The following is an 18,955-nucleotide window of genomic DNA, read 5'->3' as shown; positions in this document are numbered from 1 at the left end:
CTGGTCTTGTTTTTGCTGACTGTATAGAGCTTCTCCATCTTTGGCTGCAAAGAATATGATCAATCTGATTTCGGTGTTGACCATCTGGTGATGTCCATGTGTAGAGTCTTCTCTTGTGTTGTTGGAAGAGGGTGTTTGTTATGACCAGTGCATTTTCTTGGCAAAACTCTATTAGTCTTTGCCCTGCTTCATTCCATATTCCAAGGCCAAATTTGCCTGTTACTCCAGGTGTTTCTTGACTTCCTACTTTTGCATTCCAGTCCTCTATAATGAAAAGGATATCTTTGTTGGGTGTTAGTTCTAAAAGGTCTTGTAGGTCTTCATAGAACCGTTCAACTTCAGCTTCTTCAGCGTTACTGGTTGGGGCATAGACTTGGATTACTATGATATTGAATGGTTTGCCTTGGAAACAAACAGAGATCATTCTGTCGTTTTTGAGATTGCATCCAAGTACTGCATTTTGGACTCTTTTGTTGACCATGATGGCCACTCCATTTCTTCTGAGGGATTCCTGCCCTCAGTTGTAGATATAGTGGTCATCTGAGTTAAATTCACCCATTCCAGTCCATTTTAGTTCACTGATTCTTAGAATGTTGACATTCACTCTTGCCATCTCTTGTTTGACCACTTCCAATTTGCCTTGATTCATGGACCTGACATTCCAGGTTCCTATGCAATATTGCTCTTTACAGCATCGGACCTTGCTTCTATCACCAGTCACATCCACAGCTGGGTATTCCTTTTGCTTTGGCTCCATCCCTTCATTCTTTCTGGAGTTATTTCTCCACTGATCTCCAGTAGCATATTGGGCACCTACTGACCTGGGGAGCTCCTCTTTCAGTATCCTATCATTTTTCCTTTTCATACTGTTCATGGGGTTCCCAAGGCAAGAATTCTGAAGTGGCTTGCCATTCCCTTGTCCAGTGGACCACATTATGTCAGATCTCTCCACCATGACCCGCCCATCTTGGGTTGCCCCACATCCTTCCAATGAACATTCAGAGTTGATTTCCGTTAGGATTGACTGGTTGGATCTCCTTGCAGTCCAAGGTACTCTCAAGAGTCTTCTCCAACACCACCATTCAAAAGCATCAATTCTTTGGCACTCAGCCTTCTTTATGGTCCAACTCCCACAACCATACATGACTACTGGAAAAACCATAGCTTTGGGTATGCAGACCTTTGTTGGCAAAGTGATGTCTCTGCTTTATAATATGCTGTCTAGGTTTTTCATAGCTTTTCTTCCAAAAATTAAGCATCTTTTAAAAAATTTCATGGCTGCAATCACCATCTGCAGTGATTTTGGAGCCCAAGGAAATAAAGTCTCTTTTTTCCAATGTTTCCCCATTTATTTGCCATCAAGTGATGGGACAGGATGCCATGATCTTCATTTTTAGAATGCTGAGTTTTAAGCCAGCTTTCTCACTCTCCTCTTTCACCTTCATCAAGAGGCTCTTTAGTTCCTCTTCACTTTCTGCCAAAAGGGTGGTGTCATCTACATATCTGAGGTTACTTATATGTCTCCCAGCAATCTTGATTCCAGCTTGTGCTTCACCCAGCCTGACATTTCTCATTGTTCCCTCACACAATGGAAAGAGTTTAAGGAGGTTCTCTGGAATCTCTTTTATAAGGGCACTAATCACACTCATGAGGGCTCCACTCTCATGACTAATTACTCACATAAGGCCCCAGCTCCTAATGTCATCACATCGAGGCTCAATATTTCAACATAGCATAACTCAACACTATAAAGGCCACAATAACAAACCCCAGCTAACATCATACTTAATACTGAAAAGCTGAAAACATTCCAAGATCTGAAACAAGACAAGAATGCCTACTCTTGCTCCTTTTATTCAATAAGTTTTGGAAGTCCTAGACACAGTAATCAGAGAAAAAAAGAAAGAAAAGAAATCCAAATTGGAAAGAAAGAAATAAACTGTCACTGTTTGCATTTGGCATGATACTATGCATAGAAAATGCTAAAGATACCACTGGAAAACTACTAGAGTTCCTTAGTGAATTTTGTAAAGTTGCAGGGTAAAAAGTAATATATAGAAGTCTTCTGCATTTATGTACACTGACAAGGAACTATCAGAAAGGGAAATTAAGAAATCAATTCAACTTATCATCCCATCAAAAAAGAATAAATAAAATACTTAGGTATAAGTCTACCTAAGGAGGAAAGGCCTGTACTCTAAAAGCTATAAGAAGACAGTGATGAAAGAAACTGAAAACAATGCAAACAACTGGAAAGATATATTGTGCTCTTGGATTAAAAGAATCATTGTTAAAATGACCTAAGGCAAACTACAGATTCAGAGCACTCCATACAAAAACACCAATGATATTTTTCACAAAACTAAAGCAAATAATTTTAAAAATTGTGTGGAAACACAAAAGGCCCTAAATAGCCAAAGCAATCTTGAGAAAGCAGGGACCCAAAGACATTATGCTCCCTAACTTCAGACTATACTATAAAGCAACAGTAATCAAAGCATCATGTCTGGCAAAAAAAAAAAAAAAAGCTGACACATGGATCAATAGAACAGGACAGAGCCCAGAAATAAACCACCCCCCCGTCTATGATCAACTAAACTATGACAAAAGAGGCAAGAGTATACAATGAAGAAAAGACAGTCTCTTCAGCAAGTGATGCTGGGAAAACTGGACAGCTACATGGGAAAGAATGAAATTACAACATTCTCTAAAACCACATACAAAAATAAACTCAAAGTGGATTAAATACCTAAATAAAAGACTAGACACCAAAAATCTCCTAGAGTAAAACATAGGTAGAACACTCTGACATAAATCAGAATAATATTTTTATATGTCTTGTAAAGTAAAGAAAATAAAAGCAAAAATAAACAAATGGGACCTAAATAAACTTAAAAGGTTTTGTACAGCAAAGGAAATCATCAACGAAACAAAAAGACAACCTACAGAATGGGAGAAAATATTTGCAAATAATGCAACTGACAAGCACTTAATTTCCAAAATATATAAACAGCTCATACAACTCAACATTAAAAAAAATCACAGCAGGATCCTCTATGACCCACCTCCCAGAATATTGGAAATAAAAGCAAAAATAAACAAATGGGACCTAATTAACCTTAAAAGCTTCTGCACAACAAAGGAAACTATTAGCAAGGTGAAAAGGCAGCCTTCAGAATGGGAGAAAATAATAGCAAATGAAGCAACTGACAAACAACTAATCTCAAAAATATACAAGCAACTCCTACAGCTCAACTCCAGAAAAATAAATGACCCAATCAAAAAATGGGCCAAAGAACTAAATAGACATTTCTCCAAAGAAGACATACAGATGGCTAACAAACACATGAAAAGATGCTCAACATCACTCATTATCAGAGAAATGCAAATCAAAACCACTATGAGGTACCATTTCACACCAGTCAGAATGGCTGCGATCCAAAAGTCTATAAGCAATAAGTGCTGGAGAGGGTATGGAGAAAAGGGAACTCTCTTACACTGTTGGTGGGAATGCAAACTAGTACAGCCACTATGGAGAACAGTGTGGAGATTCCTTAAAAAACTGGAAATAGAACTGCCTTATGATCCAGCAATCCCACTGCTGGGAATACACACTGAGGAAACCAGAAGGGAAAGAGACCCGTGTACCCCAATGTTCATCGCAGCACTGTTTATAATAGCCAGGACATGGAAGCAACCTAGATGCCCATCAGCAGATGAATGGATAAGCAAGCTGTGGTACATATACACAATGGAGTATTACTCAGCCATTAAAAAGAATACATTCGAATCAGTCCTAATGAGGTGGATGAAACTGGAACCTATTATACAGAGTGAAGTAAGCCAGAAAGAAAAGCACCAATATAGTATACTAACACATATATATGGAATTTAGAAAGATGGTAACAATAACCCTGTGTACGAGACAGCAAAAGAGACACTGATGTATAGATCAGTCTTATGGTCTATGTGGGAGAGGGAGAGGGTGGGGAGATTTGGGAGAATGGCATTGAAACATGTAGAATATCATGTATGAAACGAGTCGCCAGTCCAGGTTCGATGCACGATACTGGATGCTTGGGGCTGGTGCACTGGGACGACCCAGAGGGGTGGTATGGGGAGGGAGGAGGGAGGAGGGTTCAGGATGGGGAACACAGGTATACCTGTGGCGGATTCATTTTGATATTTGGCAAAACTAATACAATATTGTAAAGTTTAAAAATAAAATAAAATTTAAAATAAAAAAAATCAAACAATCCGATTAAAAATGGGAAGAACTGAATAAACATTTTTCCAAGGAGGAAATGCAGATGGTCAAGAGGCACATGAAAGGAGGCTCAACATCACTAATCATAAGGAAAATGAAAACCAAAACCACTGTGAGATATCATCTCATACCTATAAGAATGGCTATCATCAAAAGGAACACAAATAACAAATGTTGGAGAGGACAACTCTACACTGTTGGTGGGAATGCAAACTGTTACAGCCACTGTGGAAAACAGTATGGAGGTTTCTCAAAAAAAACTAAAAATATGGGACTTCCCTAGTGGTCTGGTGGTTTAGAATTTGCCTGCTAATGCAGGTGACATGGATTCAATCCCTGGTCCAGAAAGATCCCACATGCCCCCAGGCTATCCAGCCCACAAGCCACGACTACTGAAGCCCACACACCTACATGGAAGAATAGGCTCTGCTCGCCACCACTAGAGAAACCCCACACACAGCAACAGACCAGCACAACCAAAACTAAATGAATAAATAAAATATAATTAAACAACTAATAATAGAACTATGACCTGATCCAACAGTTCCACTCCTGGGTATATATCTGGAAAAAAAAAAATCACTAATTTGAAAAGATACATGCACCCCAGTGTTCTTAGCAGCGTTATTTACAATTATTGTTACATTATTTGGGAGTGGAATATCCTTTCTTCCAAAATTAAACATCAAGTTGTATTTCAAATTTATTTGAAATAGAAAACAAGCAGCCAGCCATGAAAGGAAAGTTAAGGCAGCACTGAAACATAATAAAATTTGAAATCAGGACAATAATAGGTTTAAATTTCTTCTGCATTTCTAATTTGCAATAACCTTTCTGACCAAGAATTTTCTTTTAAAATAGAGATAAGAATACCTTTCTACTATTGTTGTTGTTGCTATTGTTCAGTCTCTGCTTTTTAATGTACTGTCTAGATTTGTCTACTATAGTTATTCTGAAAATTAAAAAACATAGGAGGTATGAAGCACCTTAAACATTGTAAATACTCTACCCACTAGATCCTTCAAAGGTTTTATATACGTAATTTATGAAAGTTAGAAATGAACCATTAGATTGGCTACATAGAAAAAATAATTTAGCTACTCTTCTTTAGATTTTGTCTACTGATTTTTAAGAAACTGCAAATCAATAAAATTTCAATTTCTTTTTGTACTTAGTAGATCCATATCTAATACTTTTAAAGCCTACAGAAGGGTTTTCCTGATGGCTCAGATGGTAAAGAATTCGCCTCAATGCAGGAGACCTGGGCTTGATCCTTGGCTTGGGAAGATCCCCTGGAGAAGGGCAGAGCTACCCACACAAGCATTCTGTCCAGGAGAATTCCATGGACTAGTCCATGGAGTTGCAAAGAGTCGGACACAACTGAGCCACTTTCACTTCACAGAAGTGTGGAGGGAAACAAAAGGATTTTTCCCAATCAACATCACTTAGCTGGTAAGGTTTCGGTTCAATATATTCAACATTAAAAGGATTCATTAACATCTGACATTCCATTAACATATGTACAATAAAAGCACTGATGTTATCAGAGAACTGTGTCATAATTCTAAGATTTTATTGGATTCTAGTATTTTACAAATATTAGAGATGACACTCATTAGATACTACACTAAATTAAACATGAAAATTATTATCCTCATTTTAATACAATTTTAATGCTATAAATTCCAAAAGGATTAACCAGATGTGTGAATAAGTCACTACTGGATGTTCATTCAGACAAAATTTGCATAGATTTTTGCAGGGGCTGAAAGTATATGTGCTTTAAGATAAAAGCCAGATAACTGAATCCATGAACATTCTTGTTTCCTAGAGACTGAATCAACCCAAACTTCTAATATTAAAAGAATTTTCTATCCATATCTTTATCCATGAAGAACACAATTTTATCATTTTATTTTAAACAGGATGAGACATTATACCTGGCCCTAGACATGTTATCTCACACAAAGATTTCAAATCATTGATTTTTTCCAATTTATTCCACTGTGAAGAGTGCCTATTATAATCCAAAATCTACCAACAATCTAATTTGAGTATATTTTCCATACTACAAATTGTTCATTTTAATAAACATAAGATTGTTTTCAATTGTGACAGTCCTTCACATATATTTGTATTCAGTTCAGTTCAGTTCAGTTGCTCAGTTGTGTCTGACTCCTTGCGACCCCATGAATCGCAGCACACCAGGCCTCCCTGTCCATCACCAACTCCCGGAGTTCACCCAAACCCATGTCCATCAAGTCGGTGATGCCATCCAGCCATCTCATCCTCTGTCGCCGCCTTCTCCTCCTGCCCCCAATCCCTCCCAGCATCAGAGTCTTTTCCAATGAGTCAACTCTTTGCATCAGGTGGCCAAAGTACTGGAGTTTCAGCTTTAGCATCATTCCTTCCAAAGAAATCCCAGGGCTGATCTCCTTCAGAATGGACTGGTTGGATCTCCTTGCAGTCCAAGGGACTCTCATGAGTCTTCTCCAACACCACAGTTCAAGCGCATCAATTCTTAGTCCTCAGCTTTCTTCACAGTCCAACTCTCACATCCATATATGACCACAGGAAAAACCATAGCCTTGACTAGATGGACCTTTGTTGGCAAAGTAATGTCTCTGCCTTTGAATATGCTATCTAGGTTGGTCATAACTTTCCTTCCAAGGAGTAAGTGTCTTTTAAATTCATGGCTGCAATCACCATCTGCAGTGATTTTGGAGCCCCCAAAAATAAAGTCTGACTGTTTCCACTGTTTCCTCATCTATTTCCCATGAAGTGATGGGACCAGTTTTCAGAATGTTGAACTTTAAGCCAACTTTTTCACTCTCCTCTTTCACTTTCATCAAGAGGGTTTTTAGTTCCTCTTTCTGCCATAAGGGTGATGTCATCTGCATATCTGAGGTTATTTTGTATTGCCTCTGATTAAATCAAACTGTTAAAATTCATTCCCTTTTTTCTCCTGTCACAACAGTAAGCAGTCTGTTGATTTAGGTTATGCACCTTATTTGTAGGAAAGTGAAAGTGAAAGTCGCTCAGTCCTGTTGACTCTTTGTGACCCCATGAACTGTAGCCCCACCAGGCTCCTCTATTCATAGAATTCTCCAGGCAAAAGTACTGGAGTGGCTTGCCATTTCCTTCTACAGGGGATCTTCCTGACTCAGGGATTGAACCTGGCTCTCCTTCATTGCAGGCAGACTCTTTACCATCTGCGCCACTGTAAATCTGTATATAATAGCTCTTTCAGCAGAAATCAAAGCATTGCTTATTCCTTCAATGCTATGCACATTCCCTCCTTACTCATAAATACTGAATTTGAGTATTTTAATCTGCAAATTAAAATCAACCTTGGTTGTACTACAGATTTAAATAGTAAAAAAAGATGTGTGCATGCATGTGGGTGACTTAGTGTGTGTTCTAAGAATACCATAAACTTTGAGCATCTACTTATGTGTAAGGTGTTGTGTTCAGGGCCATGGTAAATAAAAAGCTATATTTCCTTCTTTGTGATTTTGAATATTTGGTATAGATTCTAAATACTTCCAAATACTTATATTCCTCTCTAAAAAAGAATTATAAAACTAAGCAAGATAATTTGTACATCCATTATGTTGTCCCTAGTGCTATTTGAAGTGATATCCCACTTGTTTAGAAATCAGATTTGGTATCTACAAAGACCAAAATGGAGTGCCCCAAGACAAGTGTAAAATAAATCTGAGCACTCAAATATTTACATAGTATTCCAAGAGGAAAACTGTGTTCCCCTGAATGGCAGTAAAACATGATGATTAAGAGCTAGGTTACTGGACTTCCATCCAGGCTTTCTCAATTTCAAACTTCAAGAAAAAGTATATAAGCTGATTTCCTGCAGTGTCAAATTAAGATTCTTTTTTGCAAATTTTAAGTTCCTTAGCCATTTTAATTCTAGTTGCCATGCACTCCCATCTTCCCTGCATCTTCTTTGTGAATTATGGCAAAATATTTACATATAAATACATGTAATCCACTCAGCTCTGTACAGTAGGTACACATTGTATTTAACACTAAATTAACTAGCTGGTTATTATAAACATTTCACCAAATTCTGTCTTGCATCTCAAAATTGGTCCAGGCCAATTCATTTTTTATTAGTGATATTCATAAATAATTCACAAGACAGCACTCTTTGTCATCATTTTATTGGTTAGGAGACTAAAGTTCAGAAAGTTAAATAATATTCTCGAATTTGTTTGGCAAGTAGACGGTAGACTGATCAGTAAAATAGAGGAAGACTTTAAAGTATAATTTACAGACAAAAAAACAAAAGATGGCAGGTTCTACTGATAACCTAAAACCAGGGGAGAAACATCCAAAACAAAACATAACAAAACCTCAAAAGCTAATGGAAAAGTGTGTTCATAACTGCTATATTATGTTAGATAAAAGAATAGTGAATAAAGGACACAAGTACTGCCACTCCCTTCTCCTTCATCCATGAAAGACAGAGCTAGTCAATCATGACAACATCCAACACTTTGCCTAAGTGAGGCCATGGACTCATTCTCTACACATCATTCCATGCATCTGCTTTATGGTGTTGGTGTAAGGAACACTGAGTTGAGGATCTACTGACACCTTAGTAGATCTGTTACTTAACATCTCTTTGCTTCAGTTTTGTCTCAGATAATAATGGTATCTACTTCAAAGGATAGTTTTTAATCTTATATTAGATGAGATAGAAAGAGGTATATAAATTTTATACTGTAGTATAGATATTACATAGACACTATATAGATACTATATAAATAGTATGTACTTCAAAGGCTAGCTTTTAATCTTATATCAGATGAGATAGTAAGAGGTATATAAGTTTAACATAATTATAAATATCCATAAAATAATTGGATTTGACAAGATGAATCACAGTTTTAGATTTAAATATGTTAAATAAAATAACCTCCATTAAAATAAATAAATTTATATTAAAAATAATAATAATAAGAAGAAAAGGTTGGCATTAAGTATTACACTTTAAATTTTCCCATGCAAAATGGAAATAGAGTCACAGATGTAGAAAACAAACTTATGGTTACCAGGAGAGAAAGAGTAGGGAGGGATAAATTGAGAGACTTGGATTGACATATACACACTACTATATATAAAATAGATAACTAATAAGGACCCACTGTATACCACAGGGAACTTTACTCAATACTTTGTAATGACATTTATGAGAAAAGAATCTAAAAAAGAGTGGATATATGTATATGTATAACTGATGCACTTTCTGTCCACCTGAAACTAACACAAAATTGTAAAGCAACTATACTCCAATAAAAATTTTAAAAAGGAATCATATAAAAAACATTAATGTACTATTACATTTAAAAGGTAAGTTTAACTATATGGAAACATCATTATATTGAGACATTTAAATGAGGTGTTTTCTCTGTAAACTTTTAATTAATTAATTAATTAATTAAACTTTTAATGTAATTAATATTCCTCATGGGTTATATTTTCTTTTGGGTAACTTGAGATTATTTCATAAATCACTACTGCCAGAGTCTGTAGCTTCATACTTCTCTTTTAATCTTCTACACTGATCCTTACTCTCAGATTTCTTTGATGCCCTTTTGTCTACTAGTGTATTTCTATCATTTGGATGCTTTATGGATCTCTCATGGATAATTATAGATAATAAAGGGAGAAAAAAAGAATAATTTGTTTTACCTTAGAGTCCCATTATCTTTCATGTATTTATTGGTGAATGAATGCACAATAAACCTCCACTGAAAAAAACTAGAGATTATATAAAATATTATTTTATAAAAGTATATTATTTTTTTTAATTTTCAAAGAACTAAGATGTAAATTTTGATGTTTTTTTCCCAAACATGAGCATCTTTGTTAATATTATGTAGCATACTAGCCTAATTTTATGTGTTTTCTGGCCATCAATCATCAAGTCATTATGCTGATGATTAAATCACTATGATAATGATCACAACGTGAACAAATATTTTTTCATAACCATAATTTTTACACACAACTGCATGTCATTCCAGTGATCCAAATCTTATAAAAACAGAATAACTAAATATATTAATACTCTGTATCAATAATCTGCTTTGCATTAACAGTTAAAAAATTAGCCACATAGCCAGCCATGCCAGGATACAATGCTGTCCATCAGTGTGCCAGCACCTACAGCAGAAGGCAGGGTCTTAGAAATACTTTTTTTAGATATGTCTCCTCAGGCAAGGCAAACGGAAACAAAAAATAAACAAAAGGAACTATAACAAACTAAAAAACTGTCCACAGCAAAGGAAATTAGTAATAAAACACAAAGGTTGCCTAGTGAATGGGAGAAGATATTTGCAAACAAGACATTCAATAAGGGGTTTATATGGCCCAGCAATCCCACTGCTGGGCAAACACACTGAGGAAACCAGAAGGGAAAGAGACACATGTACCCCAATGTTCATCACAGCACTGTTTATAATAGCCAGGACATGGAAGCAACCTAGATGTCCGTCAGCAGATGAATGGATAAAAAAGCTGTGGTACATATACACAGTGGAGTATTACTCAGCCATTAAAATGAATACGTTTGAATCAATTCTAATGAGGTGGATGAAACTGGAGCCTATTATATAGAGTGAAGTAAGCCAGAAAGAAAAACACCAATACAGTGTACTAACGCATATATATGGAATTTAGAAAGATGGTAACAATAACCCTGTGTATGAGACAGCAAAAGAGACACTGATGTATAGATCAGTCTTTTGGACTCTGTGGGAGAGGGAGAGGGTGGGGCGATTTGGGGGAATGGCACTGAAACATGTATAATATCATATAAGAAATGAATCGCCAGTCCAGGTTTGATACAGGATGCTTGGGGCTGGTGCACTGGGATGACCCAGAGGGATGGTACGGGGAGGGAAGTGGGAGGGAAGTTCAGGATGGGGAACACGTGTACGCCCTTGGCAGATTCATGTTGATGTGTGGCAGAACCAATACAATATTGTAAAGTAATTATCCTCCAATTAAAATACATACATTTAAATTTAAAAAAAAATAAAAAAATGTACAAGAACTCATATGACTCAAAATTAAAGTTAAAAATAAAAACCTCAACCTAATTAATTAAAAAGCAGGCAGAGAAAAAAAAAAAAAAGTAGGCAGAGGACCAGAATAGACATTTTTCCAAAGAAGACATACAGATTGCCAACAGACACATGAAAAGATTCTCACATTACTAATTATTAGGGAAATTCAAATCCAAACCACCTGAAATATCAGCCCATACCTGTCAGAATAGCTATGATCAAAAAGACAACAAATAATAAGTATTGGTGAGGATATGGAGAAAAGGGAACCCTTGTACAACTATTGTGAGAATGTAAATGGTGCAACCACTATTGAAAACCATATGGAGATTCCTCAAAAACTACTAAATATGATCCAGTAATTCGACTCCTGGGTATTTATCCAAAAAAAACGAAAGAAGTAATTCAAAAGTATATACACACATATATGCACCCCTATGTTCTTTGCAACATTATTTACAATAGCCAAGACTTGGAAGCAACTGAAGTGTCTATCAGTAGATGAATGGATATAGAAGATATGGTGTATATATGCAATGAAATATTACTTAACCATAGAAAAGAATGAAATCTTTCCATTTTCAACAACATGGATCAACCTAGTAGGTAGTATACTAGGTGAAATGAGTCGTACAAAGACAAATGCCATATGATTTCACTTATATGTGAAATCTAAAAAGCAAAATAAATGAACAAACATAACAAAACAGAAGCACAGTCATAGATGCAGAGAACAAAGTGATGGCTACCAAAGAGGAGAGGCATAGAGGAGGAGAGAAATAGGTGAGGGAGATTAAGAGATACAATCTTCCAGATATGAAATAAATGAGACATGATTATGAAAAGTACAGTATAAGGGATATAATCAATAATTATGTAATACTTTTGTATGGTGACAAATGGTAACTAGATTGTTGTGGTCATCATTTTGAAATGAATGAAGTATCAAATCAATATGCTGTGTACCAGAAACTAATATAGTATTGTAGGTCAATTATATTTTGAAAACAAATCATAGAAAAAGAGATTAGTTACAGAGTTGGGGGTGTGGTAGGAGCACTGAATGAAGATAGTTAAAAGGACAAACTTCCAGTTATGAAATAAATGGGGATGTGATGTACAGCATAGGGACTGTAGTCAATAATACTATAATAGCACTGTAACAACTTTATATGGTGACAGATGGTAACTAGGCTTACCCTGGTAATAATTTTGCAATATATTTAAATATTCAATAACTATGTTAAAATAAAATTAGTATAATATTGTAAGTCTATTATGGGCTTCCCAGGTGGTATAGTGGTAAAGAATCCACCAGCCAATGCAGGAGACACAGATTTGATCGCTAGGTCAGGAAGACCCCCTGGAAGAGAAAATGGCAACCCACTCCAGTGTTCTTGCCTGGGGAATGCCATGGACAGAGGAGCCTGGCAGGCTACAGCCCATGGAGTTGCAGAGTCAGACACAAATGAGCAACTGAGCACACATGCATGCAAGTCAATTATATGTCAATAAAAATCACAAAAATAAAATTAAAATTAAAAACTAAGGGAGAAAGGTAAAACCTAGTCATTTTTAAAAAATAACAATTTGTCATTGCTCATGAGTCTGCAGTTGAGTTGGCTGTACTGCCAACTGATATTTGATGGTTTGCTCATATGACTTTATTTAGCAAATGAGTTGGCCAGAGGCTGGTTCTTATGGTCTCATTCACATGTCTAGTGATTGGATAGATAGGTATTGACAGGGGCAACAAGTGTGGCTGGACCACATGTCACTCACCATTCAAAAGATTAGCCTGGCTTTGACCTTTTGATAATGACAGAGTTCCAAGAGAGTGAGTGGAAGTATGCCATGCCTCTTGAGTTCTAGGGTCATAACTGGTACAATGGTACTCTTGCTGCATGCCATATGTAAAAGAAATCCAAGAACACCCTAGATCCATGTGGTGGGAAAGATTTTTTTCCTTCTGATGGGATGAACTACAAAGTCACATTCAAAGGGGCATGGGTAACAGGAAGGCAATAATTCCTGCAATAATCACCAACAATCCACAATAACTTCTTACAACTCTTTGACTATTTGTGTCTTCATATTTATATACTTAAAAATTCCATAAGTAGTGAATACTGAGATATTTGCATTTAGAAATTCAAAGAACTATCTCTTGAATGGAAAAGAAGTATCTGCTTTGTATTCATTTGTAAAGTTCATTATGATTATAAAGGTATTGCATGGCAAAATAAGTTTAATTCTGAATTTCTCTTATTAAAAATAAAAAATAAAAAATTTTATAAGTCATGAATACTGAGATGCTTGGATTTAGAAATTCAAAGAACTACCTCTTGAAAGGAAAATAGTGTCTGTTTTGTATTCATTTGTAAATTTCATTATGGAGCATAATTTTATCATATGGGAAAGTTTTTAAATTCTTAATTTAATGCCTGTTAGTTACCAAGTAGCTGTTTACAAATTAAAAGACTAAAAAATTTTCCTAGTGAACACATAAATAAGCAATAAATTAATAACTACGTTTTATCCATTTACAATGTTTTCTTTCTTGTAATGTTATCTTATTCACTGAACTAAATGTTCTCGGATATTCCCAGATAATAAAGATTTTATAGGCATACTTTGGAGGCTTCCTAAATTATTTGTCATATTACTGTTATTCACATTTCAAATAATTGTGCTGATTTAAAAATCCATGATACTAAAAGATTTACAAATTTCACTAATTGGAACACTTCAATTTAATATTTGGTAGAATAAATGCAGCTATACTCAAACCCATTCTAATAATCACCATAGACACTTCACAGGTATAAAAGACATAGCCAGCTCAAGATGAGTAATGCTATATTAACAAAAGTGAAAGTGAAGTCACTAAGTCGTGTCCAACCTCATGGACTGTAGCCTACCAGGCTCCTCCGTCCATGGGATTTTCCAGGCAAGAATACTGGAGTGGGTTGCCATTTCCTTCTCCAGGAGATCTTCGCGACCTAGGGATTGAACCTGGGTCTCCCGCATTGCAGGCAGACACTTTACCATCTGAGCCACCAGGGAAGTTGTAAGCTGTATTAACAGGTGGCCCCAAAATCTGAGTGGCTTAATCCAATGAAAATATCATGGGCAAAATACATTGCATATCTGGTTGACATTTCAGCTCAGCTGTCTTCTATGTGTTGGCTCAACTTTCCAGAATGCATGAATTTTATGACACCTCCATCAATGTAGTGAAAAAGTAAAAAGCAGGTTGGTAAATCCAGTTATTGATCTTGATGGTTTTCATTTGAAAGTGATGCATATTTCTTCCACTCACTATTTATTAGCCAAACAAATCACGTGGCCTCTCTCACCTTCAACAGGGCATAGGACCAGGCAACCCTTCCATCTTCCCAGAAACAGCATAACTGGAAATATGGGTGAGCTGTACTAATGTTCCACATTATAACTGCTACTAATTTGAATGATAAAAAAATATTCAGTCACTTTTTAAAAATAAGAAATTCACAGAGACTTGGATTCTTCATGAATGGAAGATTAAACTGAAATACAAATGAGGCTTTTCTGGACTAACAAAGAAAACACAAAAGCTTATAAGTTTCACACAGAGATATGAATTTCAATAGAATGACCAGAGCTGAAGTTATTAAGTAATATATCTAACTAGAAGTAAAAAGTTCTTAAAGATTGAAGTTTAAAAACCATCTTGTTTCAGGGTGTCTTAAATGTTTTTGTCAGATTATAGAAAATTCTAAGCAAGGAAAGCTTTGAGATAAAATAAATTTTTTGTATCTGTAGAGAGGGACTATTTTCCCCTTTGTGTAGATTACTTTGATGAAAACACTAAAATACCTTTTGTTTTTAAAGCCAAGAAGTAGATGTTAAAAGAAAGAAGGCCAGCAAGTGAAGTAAGCTGCTGCTAAGTCACTTCAGTTGTGTCCGACTCTGTGCGACCCCATAGATGGCAGCCCACCAGACTGCCCCATCCCTGGGATTCTCTGGGCAAGAACACTGGAGTGGGTTGCCATTTCCTTCTCCAATGCAGGAAAGTGAAAAGTGAAAGTGAAGTCACTCAGTCGTGTCCAACTCTTTGCGACCCCATGGACTGCAGTCTACCAGGCTCCTCCATCCATGGGATTTTCCAGGCAAGAGTACTGGAGTGGGGTGCCATTGCCTTCTCCAAAGTGAAGTATACATTTCTATAATATAGAAGAGAAAGGGCCAGAGGGGATTATTGCAAAAGAGGACATAGGCTATATAATCTTCTGCCTCTACGATAACTACATGGTATATATTAAGTGTTCCAGTGGTCCCCCTTTCCTCTTGAGCATCTTCCTCACTGGTTACAATAATGCCTAAATTTAGAGATATCATTTTTTAAAAAAATTTTTGGTGTAGCACAAGGAAGGTTTATATACAAGACATGCCAGTGAACTAAAAGTGGTAACACATTAATACTTTGATACCCATAAATACACAATATAACAGATTGCTAATCAGATTAATTGGTCATCAGCTATTAAGAAGTGAGTTGACAAAATAGAAGGAGGGACATCATATTAAGGAGGGGAAATAGAGCAATCCTAATACTTATTTAATAATGTGTCAGAGAGAAGGGATTGAGGGCTGTAATGGATCACTTGGTAGTAATAGGACAGCAAAAGAAAAACAGTTCTATGTGAAAAGAAATGATAATGGTAATGAAGGATAGATGGGGATGACATAGAAATAAGATACATACTTTAATATTTCGCTTAAAATTGATCCTGGTCTTCTTATTTCAGATTATCATATTTCATTCCAACCAAACATTACTACTCTAAGATGTAAGAGTAATATGATTTTAATTATGAAAATACCAATTTGTATAGAATTAGCATGTAACTATATGAGGTTTTGCATGTATAAAATTTGTCTTCATCCATTTATGTTTATAACATCACTTTATTAGTACCAGGCAAGAGCTATGGAAATGATACCCTGTCACTTATTTACTCCTTTTGCTTGCTTTATTTTTTAATATCATATTTATCTATAGAGAAATTGATAGTTATGCAAGACTTCTTAAGTGTACCTCACTGAAATGAACTAGGCCCAGGAAGAAAAATGATCTTTGCGTCAGAAGATAATTAATACATAGAATGTAGGCTCTGTGACCTTCATTGTTGTATCTTTTCTCTGATCTCACAAACTCACTTTTATACTTTGATGGTAAATTTCAATAGAGAAGTAGTATAATTGCTTGGAAACTTTGGATAGTCAAAGGTGACATCACCCCTTTCAGTCAGACTGACCCCAAATTCAGCACACTATTAGATAACCTATACATAGTACAGATGACTGGACAGTTTTGCCAGCGCTGCCACCTTTTAGGAAGCTATAAGTTGAGAATTTTCCACTTGATAATAGTAAATACCATATTGCTTTTCACCCCAAGTTGGATTGTAAGCCCTGGGAAAATTCAAACTTGTAAATTTTTGTTGTCTGAATTTAAAGGAAGAGACAGTGATGCTCTGTTAGAAAAGCAACTGTATTTAAGCATTGGTTAAAACATTCTTAAGGGAATTTTGGTTTACATTGTTAAGATACACCATCATCCTACACATTTGGTTGCTGATCTTCAGCATAAATGTGTGTGTGTGTGCCAAGTGTTTAATACTCTACATTCTTAGAAGTAAGAAATGTGACATGTGCTAGTATCTGAGAATGAGTGGAGGGGTTACTCCAAAAGGCCATCTGTGTGCTAGGAAGAATCAAACTATTTTCTTACTTGTCGTTACTCTTGATGTACTAAAATTCAGGACTTGGTATATCTTTAAGTTATATTTCAGGATCTACAGTGTCAGAAAGCTCAGCCTATTAGCCTTATGTTTATCCATGCTTTCTAACTGGGCTTCTCACACTGCAGCCATTTCATAAACAGATTCTGTCAAAGTACATACATGGGAAAAATATCAAATCACTATTCTGTTCACCTGAATCTAATATATTGTAAGTCAAATCTACTAAATTAAAAAAACAAACATGGGAGCTATACATTGATATTCATCATATGTGCTGAAAAATTGTTGCCTGTGGATGTTTTATTGAAAGCATCTGCAACACCATCTTGAAATACTTTTACATTATATATTTAAAAAGCCATAAAGGATTGCTTCAAGTTTATTAATTGATTCATTTTCTTCAAGCACACTTATGTTTACTCTCTGGAAAAAAACAAACAAACAAAAAAAGAAATCTCTTTGACACTAGCTGCCATCTCATTCCCTGAAGCTAGCTTTGTAAACAACTGCTGGTTCTGACCTTTTACTGTGTACATTTACAAACTAGTATTTTTTTAAACATTCATTGTGTACCAGGCACTATATTATACACTGGAGAATAGCAGTAAACAAGGCAGGTAGTCAGGGAATTGAATGTTATTATAATCTCACAACTGTGCAAGATAGTTTATAACATGCAAACACACACACGCAAATGTAGTTGACATAAAGCCACAAAACAGCAAGGTGTCACTTCAACTAGTGAGTCTAAGTTTAGTCTCACCAGCAAAAAATTTCCTGGCTCCTTGAAATGAGACACAAAATAACTCTAGAAGTAAAGAAATTTGAGTGATGGGGGTGACCTAGAGAAGCTCTCAGCCTGAAATAATACAACCTCCACAAGCCAGAGAAACATATAAATAGGAAGATGTTGGTATGCTCAAGCAGAATGGTGAGAAAACCCATGGTGGAAGAGACACACTCTTAATCACACAATATTAAAGATTTTGCAAATATATGAGTTAAAGATATTAATTAATAGATAACAACTTAAGCAGGGAAATACATATGACAATTACTATCATTATATTATTTCATATTTGTATATGATTGATTGAAGTCTAATATTTCTAATTCTATGGTAAATTCACTTGCCTCCCCCAGACTTACGCAAATATTTCAGAAAGTTCATTCTCATGGTAAATTCTTATTCTCAATACTTTCCCCTAGAAAACTCTAGATCTCACATATTACTGCTATTGTCTTTTTTTGTTAAATGGTGTGCAGATGTACAACTCAGTCTATATGCCTTGAGTACTGAAAAAAAATCACTTGCTTACATTATCTGCACCTAGCATATTTCACAGAAAGTGAAACCTTCACATGAAGGTTTATACTGAACAATATCCTGAATTTTGATGCTAATTTTTGATCACAAAAGTTTTTTAAACCTCTTTAATAGGTGTTTTTCCCTTTGGCCACTGTTGTCAGGGTATAGGTTCTTAGAAAAATTGCTGAGTGTCTTCAAAGGAAAGCTAGTCATTATGTAAGTGTTAAACAACTCTGAGTTTTCTGATACTATGGGGTTGCTCTACCTTTCTTAGTCTTTGAGCTCTTTCACAATTCTGTCAGTTGTAGAAAATGGATATCCATATACATGATTCATATCCATAGATATACAAATGTATTTTGTTCCTTAGAAATGCAATTGACACCTCCCACTGAGAAGCAGAGGGTGGGATGATTTGAGAGAATAGTGTTGAAGCATGCCCAATACCATATGTACAATAGATGACCAGTATGAGTTCCATATGAAGCAGCGCAGC

Source organism: Bos indicus, chromosome X (genome assembly GCF_029378745.1).
Source record: "Bos indicus isolate NIAB-ARS_2022 breed Sahiwal x Tharparkar chromosome X, NIAB-ARS_B.indTharparkar_mat_pri_1.0, whole genome shotgun sequence".
Lineage (NCBI taxonomy): Eukaryota > Metazoa > Chordata > Mammalia > Artiodactyla > Bovidae > Bos > Bos indicus.
This window is presented reverse-complemented; position numbering follows the sequence as displayed.